This window comes from Cyprinus carpio, chromosome A7 (assembly GCF_018340385.1).
Source record: "Cyprinus carpio isolate SPL01 chromosome A7, ASM1834038v1, whole genome shotgun sequence".
Lineage (NCBI taxonomy): Eukaryota > Metazoa > Chordata > Actinopteri > Cypriniformes > Cyprinidae > Cyprinus > Cyprinus carpio.
Genome location: NC_056578.1, coordinates 14,341,997 through 14,362,802, shown reverse-complemented (window position 1 = coordinate 14,362,802; position 20,806 = coordinate 14,341,997). Strand labels below are relative to the sequence as shown.

Below are 20,806 nucleotides of genomic sequence, written 5' to 3'. Positions count from 1 at the left end.
ACGAATGTTTGTACTCACAATCTCACACACTGCACTTATGGGGGTCCCAGGTCTGATCACGTCTCCTGCAAGTTTAAGGTGGCGAGACTTTTTTCTCTGGTTACCTTTGACCCCGCTGACCTTTAGGACAACTGACTGATACTGACTGGCCTACCAGGAAAACCGTCTGAGTTAGGTGTTAACAACACTGCCTTCAGTCCCAGCCGACGAGGAGAGGGGCATGAGTTTTGTGCTGTGGGGGGATCAAATTGAGCGTCATGTACGGTATCTTCAAGCGATTTTATCTGATATTCGGAATGGCTTTGCTGACTAACAAAACAAAAAAAAAGATCAGATCCACAATGAAGTAATTAGTTCTTAGAAATTGCATGTTCAACTTTATGTGGTCCTTGTTGGAAAAACCATAGTGTTTGACATACGTATAACAGACAGGGGAAAAGGTGAACTCCAGGAGCCGTTCCCACACAACATGAGATAGAGGATTCTCCCCTGCAGATTCTCCCTGCAGTGTGTCGGCTTGTCACAGTGAAACTCACGAGCACGTCCGCTGGACAGGTTGTGCTCCTGCCACCTTGGCCATTCAGTAGTCTGTTATCCTCTCACAGCCACCAGGAAACTGAGAGTTTGTGTGTAATGTAAATTGTGTGAAAATGAGAAAGGAATGAGAAAATATAAAAAAAAGTTAAATAGAGGAACACTGAAAGACTTAAAAGCTAAGAGTAACCGTTTATTTTTTCTTTACATTCACATGATGGTGTAGGTAAGCTCCATTTCCATTTGCTTGACAAGTGCAGGGCTCTGGTGAACCAACTCAAAAAACCTCAGCCCTGGAGGAACACATATAACCTAACAATACTTTGGTATGTCTGAACACTAGACACAGTAACTGCATGGGGAATCACAGGTGGAGGACACATGACACACAGAGCTGAACAACAAGGGACAAAAGATGAGTTTAGAGATCAAGCAGGATGATAAAAATATTAATAATAATACATTAATTTTCTTACTACATTAGCATGATTTTGCATTTGTGAAAAGTCTTTACCAGCACACACTGGCTGAGTTACACCCCAGTTTTATCACTTGACATGTCTGAACAGAAATCCCCCTGGATGACAACAAATAAGGAATATCATCATTCATTCCTGGTTTGCTCTTATTCACTCTTATTAGAAAAACATTTACTGGGGCAATGATTTGGGGGAATATGGCATTAGTTTATAGTACTTCACTTTCATGCTGTTTTGTTGCAAAATAACTAAGCTTGTTGACACTGACATTAATTTGTTTTAACTACATAAAGGTCTAAATGCCTGTGAGTAACTGCCATTATTTTAAGGTGCCCCCTGCCTATGATCTGAGACACTTGGGATAGGCTCTAGCATCCCTGCACCTACCTTAAAAGGCAAAAGCCATTTGAAAATGGGATGAATAAAAATAATGTACCTGTAGTTCAAATCCTGGTAGACAAGTATAGCTAATAACATCTCCATAATTGTAGCTCTTGCCCTCAACCAAGCCATTGAGAATGGGGAGAGGTTTTCTTCTCACAAATAACCGGCACACAAGACTTGGAAGAGAAAGGTGGAGACCATTTTCCAGAGACCTGAATCAAATAAAAGGGAACAATAACCATCCTGAGACATCATTGGAAAATGACAAAATTATCACCAAATGAAGACACACAAAATGAAATTATCTTTGACATATCACTTACAATGAACATTCAGATAATCCAGGTCCCTCAAGATAGTACCCTGGTCTACAGCGCGAATTATGACTGTGCCCCCTACAGGTGTGAGCTGCTTGCCCGTGATGGACTACATGGGTGAGGTTGCAGGCAGGTCTGCAGGGTGTAAGGTCCGACATCTGACGCTGTGTTTGGACCAGGTGCCATCACTTTGACAGGTTATTGAGTCTGTCTTTGTTGCTAATTCCAAAAACTGTCTTTACCACTGTGTCAGTGGAAAACATTCAGTTTTAAAGCCTCTTCAGAAGTTTTATTTATACAATTTAATTTTTTTTTTTTTTTTTTTTTATGTTTATGTGATGTCAGATTACCTGATACTGAGCTATTGCTGCCATAGGTTAACACCACTCCAGCAGTCTCTGCATTAGGGATAAGAGGAGGAACTCCACAAGAAATGGGTTCACAGTTCAGGTTTGGCTCTCCACCATCTGCCCAACCTGCCACAGGAAAGATGGGGGAAAACCTTTTCAAATGATATCCTGGGCCTACACGGTAAGTGACAGTGTCATTTTAATAGAGTAGACAGCAGTGCCTTGTACGACAAGCATTAGGCACAGCTGGAGGAGGGCTGGAACATCTCCCTCGGGTGCAGATGGGTACTCCTGGACTCCAAACTCCACCCTTGTCGCATATGGCCTCTGTGGGGCCAAGAATTTTGTAGCCTTCATTACATCGGAACCAGATGCTTGCACCACCCACAGGTGTGGTCTCGGCCGAGAATAGTACCGTATTTCAGAACTGGGGGGACTGCAAACACAAGGTCGGCATTCTGGAACTTGTCCCAGCCAGACACCCTCAGCAGCACATCGTAAAAACTGGACTGCCAAAAACCTCATAGCCTGGGAAAGCAAATATACTCAACAACATCATCGAAATTAAAGCTTGATCCATTCAGGTAACCATGGCTAATGTCCTCAGGGTGGGTCACATGTGACTATGTCGCACCGTGGAGGAGGGTCATCCCATAGTCCATCAGCTCTTGCATATTAGTGTAGGATTTCCTCTTAAGACGTATACCAATATCACAAGCATACCTAACCCATACCATTGTAACCATAATCCGTGCCTGTCACTCTGCCATTTTCGATTACCGGTGGTTGACCACAATTGGCTGGGAGGCACTTTGGAGGAGCCTCACTCCAACTGCCATTGGCTAAACAAAACAATGGTTGGTGTTCCCTGTTGAGGATGAAGCCGAGATTGCAGCTGAACAACAACCCTCTTTCCAAATTTATAGTCATCTCCTCTTACTAAAACATCCTTTGATACAACAGGGCGCCCACAGGAGACTGCTCTACATGATGGAGCTTTGTTATCCCATTTCCCATCAACCTGGCAAGTTCTAGTTTCAACACCCTCAAGGACAAAACCCTTTATGACACGTCATAGGGAATAAGCGCCTTGAAATGAAAGTATTTTCCAATCACCTCACCATTAGCAATGCCTCCAGGGTTACCACAAGAGATGGGCAAAAACAGCGAGGAGTGTGTCATCACTCCACTGCTTCCCAGAAATGCACTGTCGGATGGTCTGTCCATTAAGCTCGTAACCCTCCTCCTAGCAACTGTACTCTGCAAGGCTGCACAAGAACGCTATCTGTTACCATAACTGATCCATATTCAGGGCTGGGTGGAGTGTCACATTGTGCCGGAGCACACACAGGGGCAGTTCCATTCCATGTGCCTCTGGTCTTGGCACATCAAACACAATGTCACCGTTAATTACATACCCAGCATGACAATGATATTGAACCAGGGAACCATGTAAAAAGCTGTTGTGTCTACTGGTAAATGTGTGGCTTGTAAGTGCCATCGTCTTCTGCTGATTGTTCTTTGACCTTTGAGTAGTCAGCCAAAAATCAATATGTGGAGGCAGGCCGCAGTCAAGCAGGAATACATTTGGGCTCAGAGCTTGACCAGCCAGTTTCTTCACAGGTGAGATGATTATTACCAACTAGTAGGAAACCTGGGAAGCAGCTAATAGAAGATAGTAACCCCCAAATTTGCGGTCCCGTCCCTTCTACAAAGCCATTCTCAATTGGTTTTGGAGGAGAGAACAGTAGATCTGCACACAAGTAGGAGCCTCCTGCTGCCACTGTCCATTATCCAAAACAGGTAAGGGTTTCTGGGCCTTGTAAGCTGTACCGCCCTGTGGCAGGAATATGTAACTGATTGGCCCTAAACTGAAGCCTGGTGTACCTAACATAACCATTGGGAATCTCCTTGGGTGCAGCACACTTAACAGTATAATAGACGGGTGAATACAGGTACACCTCCTATCCACTGTCCACTATTTGAACCACACAAAGCACAGTGCTGTTACCTGCTAAATCATACCCTGCCTAACAGCTATAGACAGTAGTACTAAGATACATTAGTCCTTGAACATCCACAATTCCGTTTGGTATGTCCTCAGGCTGTGGGCATTCAACAGGAATGCATTCGGGATAAGGTTTACTCCAGTTCCCATCTGCCTGGCAGCGGACAGAAGCTTCCTTCCGAAGTGTAAAGCCAACCATGCACGAGAAGGTTACCACACTACCAAAGTAGGACAGTGCTTTTGGATGGGTCAACCAAAGGCAACCTCAGGGGGGGGTCCACAGAAGACTTGTTTGCAGACAGGAAAAGAGTCTCATTCCACTCCTGGGACAGGGTACAACAAGAAGAGTTCGTGCACCATGGAGAACATACCCTTCCTCACAAGAAAGCCTCCACAATGCCTGAGTCAGAATCTAATCCACGCAGTACAAGGTGATTCTCCTCTAAAGGTGGTTCAGGGCACTGTACTGGGGAACAACGTGGGGTTACACTCTTGTCCCAATTTCCAAACTTTAAACAAGTCCATACAGAATCTCCAATGAGTTCATATCCTTCGGTTGCAGGCAAATTTCACCTTGCTGCCAACTTCAAATGTGGAGCCATGATAACGGCCATTTTTTATATCAGGTGGGGGTAGGGCATGTGAGGAGGACACAAAACAGGAGGATTGTTGTTCGAACCACTGCTTATTGGCCATGCATATACGTTCAGGCCTTCCGGGTTAGGCGATGACCATCATTGCAAGCATAGGTCACTCTACTGCTGTACACATAGCCGTTCTTTCTTATTTGGCCCTATGGGGAAAAAAGTATCATACATATGTAATTATGGATTAAATAAATTATTAAGAAATACATTTAATTGGCTCAAAATGTGCTAACAGGCAAAATTAGAAATAAAACACTAAAAATTTAAATCAAATTTGGTACCAAGATATTTTGCATTACAGGGAGACGGTACTGTATTTACCTGGATAAAACCATTTGCCAAGCGAGGTGGGCTGGGACAGGAAATAGGCTGGCATGTGGGCAAGACACCTCCCCACTCACCATTGGCTTTACAAATTCTCCTCTTCTCTCCACGAATGAAATATCCTTTATCACAGCTGTACGCAATCACCGCTCCAAAACTATAATTGTTCCCACTTACATAGCCCTTCTCAATACTGTCTGGCTTTGAGCATCTGACAGGCATACAGCCAATGTCCAAAGGCGAGGGTGTCCACTCTCCTCCTATCATGCACCTCAGGGTTCCTGTTGTGTTGAGAACAAATCCCTCCTCACACTTGTAGCTGACCTCTGTGTTGCTTGCATACTTTGGTTTGTTGATGGAGTCCAGAATGGCGTGAGGTAAATCCGGGGGACGCTGGCAGAAGTTGGCAATGCAGTGAGGAATGCCAAAATCATCTGGGGGTGCCCAAACACCTTGGGCATTGCAGAGAGTTTTGTATTGTTGCCAGCAATGTAGCCATCATCGCAGAAGTAGGATAGCAGTGTCCCCAAAAAGCTGGTGTCCAGCGTCAGGTAGGGCATGGTCAACTTGGGGTGGTGGTCCACAAGACCGAGGCACACACTGGGCAGAATTATGAGTCCAGTTGCCACTTGGGAGGCATTCTTGAGTTTCTACACCCAAGGAGGGTGTAACTACAATAAGACAATATTTTACAAATCATTGTTATCATGTCATTACAACGCAGTGATTGAAAAAGATATTTAATACGACATCAAACAAAAGGATCAAATCCATTGGCAACAAAAACATGCATATATAAAGTTAATTACCCCTCTTTGCAAACATAGATGATCATGCTACCCAGTGTAAAGTTGTTGCCCTTAATCACAGCATCCTTCAAAGGAGGAGGTTTGCCACAGTCCACTCTGGCACAGATGGGGGGAGGAGATGCCCACTCTCCTGATGACTCACACTTCAGTTCCATGGCACCCTGCAAACTTTACACCAAAAAAAAAAAGGAAAGTCAATGCATTTTCTGATATCTAGATGTGTGAAAAGCAACCATACCATCCAGAAATGTTTTTTTTTATATATATATATACCAGGGGTCGGCAACCTAAGGCACACATGTCAATACTGGTCCCCTGTCCTGTTCCTGCTACAATTTCCATAAAGTCATAAAGTGATATAAATGTATCAGACTTTACCTGTATCCTTCTATGCAGGTATAGGTTAGCGTGGAGAGGTACACTTTCCCGTTGAGGGTATACTCAGCATAATCAACCAATGGGGGCTCACCACAGGTAACAGGCTGACAAACATGGGGCTCTCTGCTCCACTTTAAATCTGATTGACACTGGCTTTCTATTGGCTCTTGAGGGACATACCCCTTCTCACAACTGCAGCAGAGCAGAAAATGCAAAGATTATTTGCATACAAACCCTCAAAAAATATTATGCTATTAAACAGAAATAGTCTCTCCCATATTTAAATAGATCTCTTAAAATTAGCTGTACAATACCTCTAGAAACTGACTCTACATCTAACAGTGACAGTGATACCTGAAAGTCACCTTGCTTCCGTATGTGAAGTTTGACCCTTTCATGATTCCATATTCAGGGAGAGTGGGATGTGCACAGGAAAGGGCTGTTAGGGGAAATTATTAGAAACAGCTTATGTTCAGTGTTTTCAGTGAAATGCAGACTTCAGACAGTAATTGTTGTCATCACTGCATTAAAAAGGGGTCATGAACCGCCCTTTTTTAATATTTTGTACTGTTCTCTCTCTGAGGTCCACTAATAATGTTATTACGTTTTTACATCAAAAATATCATAATTTAAAAGTAATAGGCTATTTTCTGTCCTGTTTTGACCCCCCTCATGGGAACGCTCTGTTTGAATAGGTGTGGCTGATTGTTGACTCTAAAGTAAACGGCCACTGCTATGATTGGCTAACAGTTGTGTATGTTTGACAGCCTACATCCTTCACAGATGGACGCTGCTGTTATTACTGTAGGTTACAAATGCATAAATAATCAGTATATATCAAATGATCTGTAATAACAAAGCAACAGTGACCACATAATAAAAACAATTACTCACACTTGTGTGGTACGACATTACTGTTAGATCCAATATAGTCGCACAGCATCGACTTTTAGTTTCAATCTGACTAAAAATCCTGCGTAAAATTGTGCCTTGTTGGTAAATGAATCCATGGTAAAATCAAGGGAACAAAGGACCAAGTTCTAACAGACGCAGTCTGGAACTTCAGTAAAAATAAAGTTCATCCTCTCTTTCCTAATGTTGGGATCAGAAGGAAGGCAATGCAAAGCGTCTTGTTGTCTTCTGAGCATCTTTATTGTTTGGTTTCTTTCTGCGTAGACCTGTGTTTCCCTTTCTCATTATTTACACTACATGTGTGAATGGGTGGGCAGGGCTAAACAGGCAGTGATGTAGAAGCAGGCGTTGATCTTCTTCTACGGAGGCAGGGTTTAGCACACTATTACATAATAAGGTGGCACAATCCACATCCTGTTGTTTTGGCAGATTGGCTTCAATATAAGCTGTTTTTAAACTAACAAGAATGCTTTGAGTTCTGATACTTACAGGGCCGGGTTTCCCGTTAACGATTGATCTTAGAGCTTAAGTTAATTTTCTACGAGTCATTTTGCGATCATTCATTATTGTTTCACATGCGTTTCCCAAAAATGCACTTAACACAATCGCACGTAGCCGTGCTTTAAGTACTACTTAGGAGTCGCTTTCCATTTGTCAAGTGCTGAAATGTCACCTTAGAATGGTTCGTAACTGTAGTACACGCTCGGTTATTAAAATGTTAAAGTTAATGCTGTGTTCCAGACAACTCAGATATAATATAATGTAATATAATATAATATAATATAATATAATGCAATATAATATTTTTATTATATTATATTATATTGCATTATACGTATAATATTATACTTTACATAATAGTAATAATATATATAAATATATAGACATTATTTCTGGGTCCAATAGGTTGCTGGTTTTCGTGCAAGTCAGCAAGTCATTGACAGATTATCCACCCCACCCCCCACCAGTCTTTGAAGTATATTTCCTACATTATTTCCTTTATTCATTTTTTTTTTGTTCAGTCATTTAATTTAGATGTGTATTTCTTTTTTTCTGTCCTTTTTAATTAGTTTTCATTTATAAATTATTTTAAAACAACAACAAAAAACAAGTAATAAAATGTACTATAAAGTACAATCAAATCCTTATAATATAATCACATTGCACTTGAATAAAGTTAAAGGTGCAATCTGTCAATTGTCCTGCAGGTGACCGCATAAATCTGTCTTCCTTTACGATGCACTTAGGGCTTTATGATTACTCCAGAGCACTTGTAGATCTACGATGATTTTCAAGTGATACTTCAGTTACGATGCTTTTGGGGAACAGACCGTAATATTAAGATCGGTCGTACGATCGTTTTTACGAACTTCTTAGGCTTACAAAGCTTTTGGGAAACGCAACCCAGGACGTTTTCACAGTAAAATGACCTCTTATATGTCAAAAGATCAAGGGAAATTTTTATCTCTCAGTTTATGACCCCTTTAAGTTCTCTTATGTTAGGAAAACAATGCATTCGGATTGTATCGGTACTCCGCCAAAACAAAATACATGTAACTTTGATTGACATACAGGTGAGTTGACAAAATATAAAAGCCCCATAAAAGCTGCTAACTGAGGTTCAGGATGTTTGCTGGTATTATAAAATACTAAATTGTTCCAGTAACATGGACTCAACAATGCCGAACAATTGTTTATGAGGTACTTATATATACACACTCTAGAATCTTTAGAATCACTAGAATCAGGTCAGTTTCTCACTGAAATTAAGAAACAATGTATGTGTGTTGTGTATGGTTGGATAACATTTACATTTACACAGAACCATTTGGATCCCAAAAGCTCTCATGAGTTTGTTACTATTACCAATAACATTCAGAATATTTTCGTTATATTTCCATTAGCATAAGCTTGGCACCTTTTATTTTAGTGAAGAATAAAACAAGAATTATGTTCAAGTAATTGTTATGTGTGCTCACGTTGTTTTGTTATTTGCTACACTACAGTTCAAACGTTTGCGATCAGTGCAATTTTTTTTATGTTTTATTATAATGTTTTATGCTCAACAAGGCTCCATTTATTTGATAAAAAAATTATATTTTATTTAATAAATTTTACAAAGTAACTTATTTCTGTGATGGCAAAGCTGAACTTTCAACTTTTTTTCCCATTTTAATGGTACCTATCTGAATAAAATTAATTTATTTTAAAACAAATCTTACTAACCCCAACAGTTGAATGGTAGTTTATTGGTGCTTTTTTCTCCAAATAATGGGTAAACCCGACTCAGCTTATCGCTTTAGTAGCACTGCCAGCTCATCTACTGACCACGATACAGCCATTTCTTTTTTCAAGTTACGTGTGACGGTCGTTTAAAGCAAGTCATGCAAACAAATGATTCTGAGGTGGCTGTTGCTGACCAATCAGTGACCTGCAGTGTTTACACATCACATTTTACTATCAGTACGGCTCACTTGGAACCTCAACTAAGGTGCTACTAAAACGTACTTGGTACTAGGTACTGTACACAGTGGAAAACCCCCCAAAAGTGAGACATACGGAGCCGTACCATGCTGTTGAAAAGCGCTATATGTAAACAAACAGTAGCACCAATAGACAGATCTGAAAGCTAGGCCTACCTTTGCAGTATGGGAAATCTCCCTTCCAAATCCCTTCTTCTGTGCAGGACAGATGGGATGAGCCAATCAGCTCATAGCCTTCCTCACAGGAAAAGACCACCTCACTGCCCATGATGAAATTACTGCCCTCACGGTGCCCAAACTCAGGAACACTTGGATCTTTACATTTTACTGGCTCTAGTGAGAATAAAGAAAAACAAAAATAAATGTACCTGTTGAAACTTTAAATGTCCAATTTATGAGATTGTGTTACCTGTGCAGTTTCGTCCATCTCCACTGTAAGGGGGTATGCAGGTGCATATATGTGAGCCATCAGTGTTTTGGCAACTAGCATGTTCATTACATTCAGAGCCCAGAGAACATTCGTCCACATCTGTAATATAAGCACAAACAAACACAAAAGCAAAGGACAAACAAAATGTAAAATGATATTCCAGGTTCCAGGTGCACCTGTGTATAGTGATATTTGATAATTCTGGTATAGACCTATTGTCTATTCAATGCCTCTTCCAGGTTCTTTCCCTGATTTGCTGTGTATCTCTTACCCAGACATGCAGGTGGGTTGCCAATCCATTCACCATTGATGGCACACAACATCTTACTCTCCCCAAGCAGGTAGAACCCTGGTTTACACTGATAAAGCACTGTGCTCCCAGCATAGAAATCCTCTCCATGATACTGTCCGTGCTCCAGGTCGGGCGGAGGACCACATTCCACACCTACAGATACAGAGAAAGGCCCTAGTACAGATTAATGATGGTCCTGGTACTGGGTAATGAGTAATGTTAATACTACATTGTGTGTATATGCAGTACATGTGAGTATGTGCACAAACTATGTATCTATTTGTGATATGGTATGTGTTTATCAGTGTTTGAAAATGTTACATTTAAGGTGTATGATTGTACATCAGTACAGCATAAGTATATTGTTGTATATGTGGCTGTAATGGTCATTTTGAACGTGTGGTGGTTTAAACAGCCAGAATATACGTTTGTGTGTCCTCTGTTGCATATCTGTGCATCCCCATCACTCACGTTCACATATTGGCTCTGCGTGGCTCCATTGGCCTCTGTTTAAGCACTGCTGCACCGGCTCCCCCACCAGATAGAACCCAGGACTGCAAGAGAACTGCACCTTAGAGCCCGAACTCACAGCTTTACTGGATGAGCGCAGTTGAGGAACCGAAGCCTCCACCAGGGGGCAGTCTAAAAGACCAAAACGGTGGACAACACGTTACACTTTCTCACCACTACAACATATTTATTCATGGCACTGATTTTTGATATATTATTCTCAAAGTTTATAATTATTTATATGAGTTAGGTAGTTACATATAAGGATACATTTGATAAAATAAAAAATTTGGGTACTGTTGTTACTGTGTGATAGAAATATTAAGGAAAATTCACTACAAGGCCTGCAGTGTTTTGTTCTCCCATGCACACACATGATTGAATGATAATAATATATGACTTGACTTGATTCTTACCAGCACAGAAAATGCTCTTTGCTGCTGGTCTTTACTCGGCCCGTGACCCCTCCTAAGAAGTCAGGCCATGCAAACACGTTCCCTTTCTGCAGATCACGTGGACAGCTACTGGCCAGAGACTTGATCTGAGAATAGAGCAGTTCTGAATTTTTATCTCTGTTCTCTGTTAAGAGTAAGATTAAGGAATGTGTTTAAACTGTTACCTGCTGTGGTGTTAAAACATAGTTCCATATATTAAGCTGGCTAAGAGTGCCCACAAAGGACTCCACTGGATTGAAGCCATCTCCCCTCTGGTCCTGATCCTGTCCAAGTACCAGAGCACCCCCTCCTGTTTAAAGTAAGTATAGAGCAAACATTTCAGTTTCTGGACACATATTCTCTTTGAAGCACCATAAAGCAATAAAAGTGTCTTGAACTGAGTGTGAGAATTCTTTATTAGGTAAAAAGGTCAACCTGGTATAGTAGTGCCAACTGATAGTCCTTTCCCTCCATCTGAAGGGCTCCCATCAATATAAACTCTCCAATCACCATCCTTGCTGCGCCATGATACACCAATATGGTGCCAGAGGCCATCATTTACTGCTGGGCAGTCGGTGATCCGCTCCTTGCCATTAACATACAAGACCCACCTGAAAGTAAGAGAAACAAAAGGGAAGAGTAAAAGAGTAGAATTTAAGAAAAAAAAGAGAGTGACCGTTAAATAAGAGTAAGGTGTACTGTAGGTAAAGTGAACTTACATAATGTAAAAATGTTAAACAGGTCATAGCATGTATTTAATTAAGTTGCGTAAATGCAAATTTTGCAACTTTTAAACAAAACTCTCACCCATTATAGTCAATGAGGAGGAAGGCATTGTCACTTCCCTCCACAGCATAAGAGATGGGAGTTCCATAATTAATGGTGTCTGATGATCTCATCCAAAATGTACATGTGATCTGTGTAAGTGATGGCATGTGACCATCCATCATCACGTAACCATGGATACCAGAAACTTCAAACTCCAGATCAAAGGAGTAGGGCATTTCTGTTTGAAAAAAAAGGGGAAAAGACCACAGATGATATGTAATTATCAAGGAGTCATATTATACATTATATTTTATCAGTATATTTTTGGTCCCTGATCGTAATGTTACCAGAGCACTCGCAATGTTAATTAGGTTTTAACACAAAATACAATATACTTTATATATATATATATATATATATATATATATATATATATATATATGTATATGTGTATATATATATATATATATGTATATGTGTGTGTGTGTGTGTGTAAATTATAGCATTTTTATTTATAAAAATAAATAATTCATAATTTTGTTATCATTGTTAACATTCATCTGTCCAAGTCCAAGGCATATGTTTTTGTAGATTAATTCTACTAAATGATCATTTTTGACTGGGGAGGAAGCTTTTGGTTCTGAAAGTTAGTTTGTCATCACAGTACATCAAACTTTATCTGAAAACATCTATGAAAAATGGATTCTGTATAACAGGGTGTGAAAGTTAACAGTCTACTGAATCTTTTTAAGTGGTTCTAGGAATTTTGCACACTTTTCTGGGAACGCATCTAAATTAAACTGACACAAAGTCAAGTCAAGTCACCTTTATTTGTATGGCGCTTTATACAATACTGGTTATGTCAAAGCAGCTTTACAGAGTAAAATAGGAAAATACAAAGACTATCTCTAACAAGCCTTTGTAAAACTTCTTTCTATGATGATGATTTTCCATTATTTTTTCATCTTTTTCCCTCTATACCTGTCTCACACCTGGTTCCGTTGAACCCAGGAGGGCATCGGCAGGTGAAAGTGGCCACTCCATCCACGCAGGTCGCACCATTCAAACACAAATTCGGATCGCAGTCATCTACGTCCACCTGGCACAGTCTGCCTCTGTATCCATTCATACATTCACACCTGGTCACAAATGTGAGACAAAGTCTGTTATCTATCATATGTCAGTTGTAACAAATACAATACATTATAACCATCCTCCTAATGCATATGCATGATCAGTTTCTACAAAGGCTTCCTCGCTAACCTGAAATCATTGATAGCATCCACACATGTTCCTCCATTTAGACAGGGGTCGCTGTAGCACTCATCAACTTCAACCTCACAGTTGTCTCCAGTGAAGCCCTGAGAACATGTACAGAAATACCCACCCTCCAAATCTTTACAAACACCTCCGTTTTGACATGGGCTGGAAGCACACTCATTTATTTCCAACTCACAACGGGAACCTAGATGTAAATGACAAAGATATTCCTTGTAACTTGATTGGTGCGCTACAATTTAAGAACTTCCACTTTAATGTATTATAAATAATATGAATGGCATTATATGTAAGTGAACAGGTGTAGCAGGGGTGAGGTGCTGACCTGTGAATCCATCTGGACAGCTACATGTAAAGTGATTCACTTCATCCACACAGAGTCCTTCATTCAAACATGGAGAAGAGTTGCACTCGTTCACCTCTGCCTCACACATCAAGCCTTCCAGAGGCAAAACACAACACAAGACACAAACACACTCAAAAACATGTGGAACAGAATTTTACCTCACACTTGTGACAATCAACAAGCAACCAATACTTCAATATTCCTGTTATTATTTATATTGCCACACTATCTATTAAACCTTAAGTCACATCACATGTCTGGGCAGATTTCTTTTACGATACACCAAAACGTATTATTATTTTAATGATGATGTCATTAAACACATTTTATCAGTATAAAGGAAAAAGATTTTTCAAACTTTTTTTATGCATTTCCATTTCATCAATAATAGAACAGCACAAAAAGTGGAACGTGGCTAATGTTGAATATTGTTACTTTAGATTCAAGTAAGCCGTTTACAAACTGTTTGAGATCATATTTCATTTTATTGTTTTGATTTATCTTCGTACTTTCAGTTGTTTTCTTTTAAATTTTTGCCTTGCTTGCCACCTCGAACAAAACACCCCAGACACATACACAGAGTTGAAAAGAACAAAAACACTTCAATTAAATTCTCCATATCTAGGGCAGCCACATGCTTAATCAGGGCCATGTTTTAATGAGGAGAGACAATGGCCTGAATGGAAAAAGTGTTGTAAGGTTCTGAGAATGAGAGCTTGTGTAGTTCCACTGCCAGACTCAAGAGATCAGAGACAGCTCAATCCATCACAATGGTTAGACTAAAGGAAAGTTTCAGAACCCTCAACAGTTAGGAATTTTGGGTTTAATTGCCTCAAACATTTCAATGGTAGGACTCGGCTTTTACAGTTACATTGGGATTCCCCAGCGTGAAGTTGAGATGATGTCAGACTATGTGAGTGGGCTTTCTCTTACCTACAAACCCAGGCTGACATTGACACTGGAAATCTCCCATGCCATCTCTGCACAAGCCACCATTTTGACAAGGAGCAGAATCACATTCATCAATGTCGCTCTCACACTTGGCTCCTGTAAGGGAATGAATGAGGAAAATGTGCAAAAAGTGGGCAGTGATTCATCTCAACCACAGAGGCTAATCTTTCAAAATTATATAATGTAATACCAGACTAACTGCATTAAACCAAATTTAGTTGGCTCAGCTGAGCTGTCTGAAACACAACTTGAAACACATTGCAGTACATAGAACTACAAAAAGTATTAGAAAACAATACATAGGGCAACTATAAAGGTTGACAAAGATGTTTTCCAGAAGCCAACTGAACTTAACAGCTGGTTTTCCAATGTTACTTGTGAATTATGGCTACAGAACATGCCAAACCTGTGAATCCTGGAACACAGGTGCAAACATATCCTACGCCGACTTCCTCACAAGTGCCTTGGTTTTGACACGGATTCAGGAGACATTCATGGAACATCTGCAGGAGAGAAATACCTACAATTTCAGCTATTTTACTTTAGCCCGTAGGGGGTGCTGTGACACCAACAAAAAGTAAGCCTCACTATTAACCAAAACCATATCTGAATGTAATTTCAGAAATAGTAACATAGCAAAGCAATAGGAATCTTCAAACAAAATGATACAAGAACTTCCTTTAGTATTATTTTAACAATAATAATAACTATTTAGTGGCAGTGTGATGTCATTTTTCGGTTCACACAAGTGAACTTTATAACATTGATAAGCAGAATGACTTTGTGAAATGTTATTCGTGCTATCTTGCCTTAAAATAAGACATTTGGTATTTAGTATTTAATGCACAGGCATTCATAAATTTATAGGTATGACGTAAGCATCCAAATTCTTTTAAGGTCACAACATGTGATCCAAACACACAAAGATTAATTTCCAGTTTTGGGTATCAACTACTGAGAGTGATAACTTACCTGGCTACTGGCTTGATAATCCTTTCTAACAACAACTTCTGGCGCTGCAGTTTCACTTTCCTCTTTAGGCAGGAAACTAGAGCCAAAGCCTGAGTCAGAGCAAGAAAAAAGAGGGAAAAAGGAGGAGAAAGAAATTAGAAAATGAAATGGACAGAATAAGCACAACACACATAAAAAAAGATGTGAAAGAGGAGAAATCCTGCTGTCAAAACTGGAAAACATTTTCCAGAGGCATTCATCATCCTCATCTTTTCCACACTGAGGCACTTTTTTCCTGTGTGTACAGAGAATCAGATTCCAATATGTGCATTGGATTCTCATTGCAAATCGTTCACACACCTACCCAAAGCCTGAAAATGACCTTTACATTCCATTGGTGAATGAATGAAGAAACCCTCTACACACCATGGTCTTGCACAAGCATCACTTTATATCACATTAAAGGTGAAGTGTGTCATTTATTTATGTTTTGTACTACAGGGCCGTTTAATGCTGGAATCTGATTGGCTGACGAACGTTCTGAGGTGTGCAATTATTTTCAGGGAAACGCACAGTGAACGTAGGCAGCTCTCTTGACCGCATTACAGTTTCATATCATTTGGCATAGTTAACTGTAATAACGGAAATTAGCATACTGTACCTATACAGTACACAGAACTAACAAAAACTACAACATGACAGACGATTTTCCAAAAGTAAATACACATGACATTTCTCACTAGCGAGGTAATAACAGCGCTGTTTAGAGACGCTGCTGCAGAACACCGTTGAGGGACACACAGAGGTAGCCTAATTCACACAAGCTCTCTCTCTCTCGCTTTCTTTTTCTCTGTGTGTCTCTGTCTCTCTCGCTCTCTTTCTAATAACTTAATTAATAACTGCATTAGAATGCTATCAACAGCTCAAGCCTCCATTACCAGCTTTAAAAATGAAGTTTTGGAACCAGGAAAAAAGGTGTTGGATGAGATGCGGAAGAAATATTAATATTTAAAATAGTTGTTTAAGTACAAAAACTGGACGAATCCCTTTGAATATATCATCTGATCAATGTCTTGAGGTGTGGTAACCGTAGTATAAGTGAAATAATTGACTCCGGGCTGTTGAATTATTAGAAAAATAATGCACACCCGAGGTGTAATGGCCGCATCACCACCTCGGGTGTGCATGATTTTTCTAATAATTCAACGGCCCGTCGTCAGTTATTCCTTACATAATACTTCCTCTTACCAAGCCTACCTATAATAAGCTGTTTAGCAGAGAACTGACAAGTGGAAATTCTGGTTACTGGTCCCACTAGTGACGCAGAAAGAATTAAATTAATATTCTTTTAATATTCATATTCAGATCTGGGATCTTGAAATATAAATTAAAAGTTTGGGGTTTTTGGTATTTTTTAAAGAAATTAATACTTTTATTAAAAAAAACACATTAAATTAATAAAAAGTGACAGTAAAGGTATTTCTAACGTTATAATGGATTTCTATTTTAAATAAATGCTGTTCTTTTTAACTTGTTATTCAACACAACTGTTTTCAAAACTGATAATAAGAAATGTTTCTTGAGCACTAAATCAGCATATTAGAATGATTTCTGAAGGATCATGTGACACTGAAAACTGGAGTAATGACTGCTGAAAATTCAGCTTTGCCATCACAGGAATAAAATATTTTGGTAACACTTTATAATAACTGCACGCTATTAATCATTAGTTAAGCATTAGGAAACAGTTAATTCATCATGTATAAAGCATTAATAGACATTAATAAGCAGTTTATAAATACAGATATAAATGCTTTATACTTGATTTAAAAGCATATCTATAATGTATTTAATAATTGTTTTTTCATACTTTATTAATGATCAATTTATTATTTCTAAATGAAGTATAGCATTATTTACACACCAGTTATAAAGGAGTTGTCAGTGGTTCATAAGATCACTTAGAAAATGTAAGTAAATGATTAATAAACTATTTAAATGTGCATTCATACATCTTATTATTCAGACATATAGTTATAGTTACTTAGAGTGTTAATAAATGGTTTATTAACATGTATTTCTACTGTAATTCATGGTTAATTCAGGTAGTTATAAAACATATGTTAACTATTTTTGTGAGCTCATCTAAAGTGAGGACTATTTATGCCTTGTAAAGCTTTTACAAATGAGATTTAAAGGCTGTTAATATTTCTATGTTCTGTATCACTGTGTTGTGTTTGTTTCCTTTTCCTGTATAGAAGATAACTGAGCCTTTAAATATCCTTTATAAATGCTTTACAAGGCATAACTAGTCCTCACTTTAGATTAGCTCACATACATAGTTAACTGACCACTACTAAATGCTTTATAAATACCTGAATTTACTACATTTACTTACAATTTCTTGTGATCTTATGAATCACTGGCAACTCCTAAATAACTGGTTTGTAAATAATGCTATACTTCATTTAGAAATGATAAATTGTTCATGAATAAAGTATGACAATAAAGTTATTAAACACATTATAGATATGCTTTTTAAATCAAGAATACAGCATTTATATCTGTGTTTATAAACTACTTATTAATGTCTATTAATGCTTTATAAATTATGAATTATCTGTTTACTAATGCTTAATTAATGATTAATAGTGTGCAGTTATTATAAAGTGTTACCAATATTTTAAAATAGAAAACTGTTAATTTAAATTGTAATAACATTTTACAATATGATTTTACTCGGGGCCGGCTCCAGGCATGGGCTGAGCCCATCCAAATGTCTGTCTTGCCCACCCAATCAGAACTATAGGTAACTATAGGTGCATTTTTTTTCTTCTTTTTTTTTGCTTTTTATGCAGTGAATAAAAGCAATCTGAAACGGACTGTATTTTGAGATGTTTAAGAGCTGAAGACTGCCCCAACAATTATAAAATAACACCAGAAATTGCAACATTTTTCTTTTATCAGCTGAAATCAAAGGCGCGCTACATTCACGCAGAGGCTTCAGTCTGTTGTGGAAAAGCAGAGTCTGACAACGAGCGAAAACGGGCAAAAATATCAGTGTGCGAATTACGGGAGTTTAATACGTATATCTACATAAATATGTGCCTTAGCCTACCACTGAAATTACCTTAGCAGTTGAATTATTTTCTAGAAAACCTCGCTTATTCAATAACGTGCATTTACTGCATGGATGGGGCAAGAACAAAGTATAAGCATTTAAAATGCATGTATACAGTTCAGTAGAAAGCTTACTCATTTTGACTTGCTGTAACTGCTGTTAAATTGAATGTAAGAAACAAACTGCCTGCTTAAATGACCACAATGTTAGAAACAACAACACCAAAATAAGAGCTTGTGCGATGAAAGTTGCGTTCATTACTATATAGCAACAGTCGGCTCATGAAGCGTTTTCTTTCAGAATTTTCATAGGATAAAAGTAAAAAACTGTTGCATTTTAAGATGGTTTAAAAGCTATGTTTCTGGTCCAATCAAATCAATGCACGAATTTCACTGTGGCGCGTTCAGTGAAGGTACGATGTAGTTAAATGTCTAATAGCTATTTTACAATGACATAAATGACCAACAATATCCAGTGAACTGAACTGAATGTAGGCCTGTCATTTGTGATTCATGTAATTCATAGCCATGGCCTAAGTTAATTGAATGTGACGACCATAGCATTGTTCTGTTTTGCCATTTCAACATATTATGAATACAAATAAAATTGAATGGTGCATATTTTAAACAGTTCAGACTGATTACTTTAAAAAAAAAATATTATTCTTGTTCTTTTACTATTCTTTTAATTTATTCCCCTAAATCGATTTAATTCCTATATTTATTTAGTTCCTTTAAATAAATACCAGTACCATAGAGGTCTGGTCTTTATTTTTTCCTCAAAACAACTGGTCCCCCCAATGTTCTAGAGTAGACATTATTACGGCCTTGTTTGGTATAATAAAAACTTTGGTTAAAAGAATCACCAGTGTAGAAACAATGATCCAGAGAAAGAAAACACAGAGGGAGGTTTTTACTATTCAGTAAAGAAAAAAAAAGTTTATTTTCTTGTGAAAGTTAATGATATTCTATGGTTCGCTATAGGCTGCCCACAAAAGCATGATATTGCTCTTTTTTCAGTGTACATATATCAACAACACCGCAATAAGTTGCATAGTTAAAATAGCAATATCTACAGTCTAAATTTCTAAACTGTATCCCACCCATTATATCTGCCAGCCCACCCTTCTATAGTGCTTAAGAACTATATAACTATATTTTTATTGTATTTTTGTTAAATAAATTAAATAATGGGAGTTTTTGTGAGAACAAGAGACAAACATAGATAGCAGTGTACTGAACAGCAGGAAACCAAAGGGAAATAAAATGACTGGAATAAATGGAGAGAAACATACTGGAGCACTGTTGGATGACTTTGGCCCCCGCTATTGAGGTGGTACCATAAAAAGGGCAAGAGAGACAGTAGGAACGGCCCTCCTCAGGCTGGTAATAATCTCTGGGACATGGGTAACATGGAACTAGACCTGTCCGGGAGAAATGCCCAGCGGAACATGGTACTGGAAAGACGGAGAGAAAGAGAAACCAAATGTTTTTAAAAACTAAATGGTAATTTTCTAATAAATCTAGCTTTTATGTTTATTTTATGTGTTTAAGTAATTCATAGGTGTGTTTTAGTAATAATTCTTCAGTTGTTACATCTCACCACCGCACTCATTGATATCCAGAGCCCCTCTATTGACAGTGGTCGTGGTGGAAGGGCAGGGCAGACAGACCTGAGAGCCAAAATCTGGCTGGTATTCCCCTAAAGGACAGGACTCACAGGTCTCCAACCCGGTTAATGATGAGCTGCCAGGCTGGCACTGCGCTGGAAACATGCACACACACACACTCACAGAGACACACTTAGACATCCCGTCTATAGTATAAGCAGCTTTCTACTGGAATGGAATGGAGTGATCAGTAGATTTATGAACAAACATACAGACAGATCATTTTAGATCAATGAATCAAGCTGACTGATTACCTTTGCACTCTGCCAGGCTGCGGGAATGGAGGTGCAGAGTGGAGAAGCCATCTGGGCACGACTTACACTCCATCTGACCCTCCTCATCCTGATATGACCCTCTCCAACAGCTCTCACACTCGCCATACTCCAGGGAGAAATATGTCCCTACTGGGCATTGCACTATGGGTCAAAAAC

The 20,806-nt window shown here is 38.8% G+C and overlaps 1 pseudogene; it reads right to left on the bottom strand.

Moving 5' to 3' along the window:
* Nucleotides 1-744: 744 nt before the first annotated feature.
* Nucleotides 745-20,806, bottom strand: part of LOC109060493 — a 57,587-nt pseudogene continuing 37,525 nt past the window's right edge.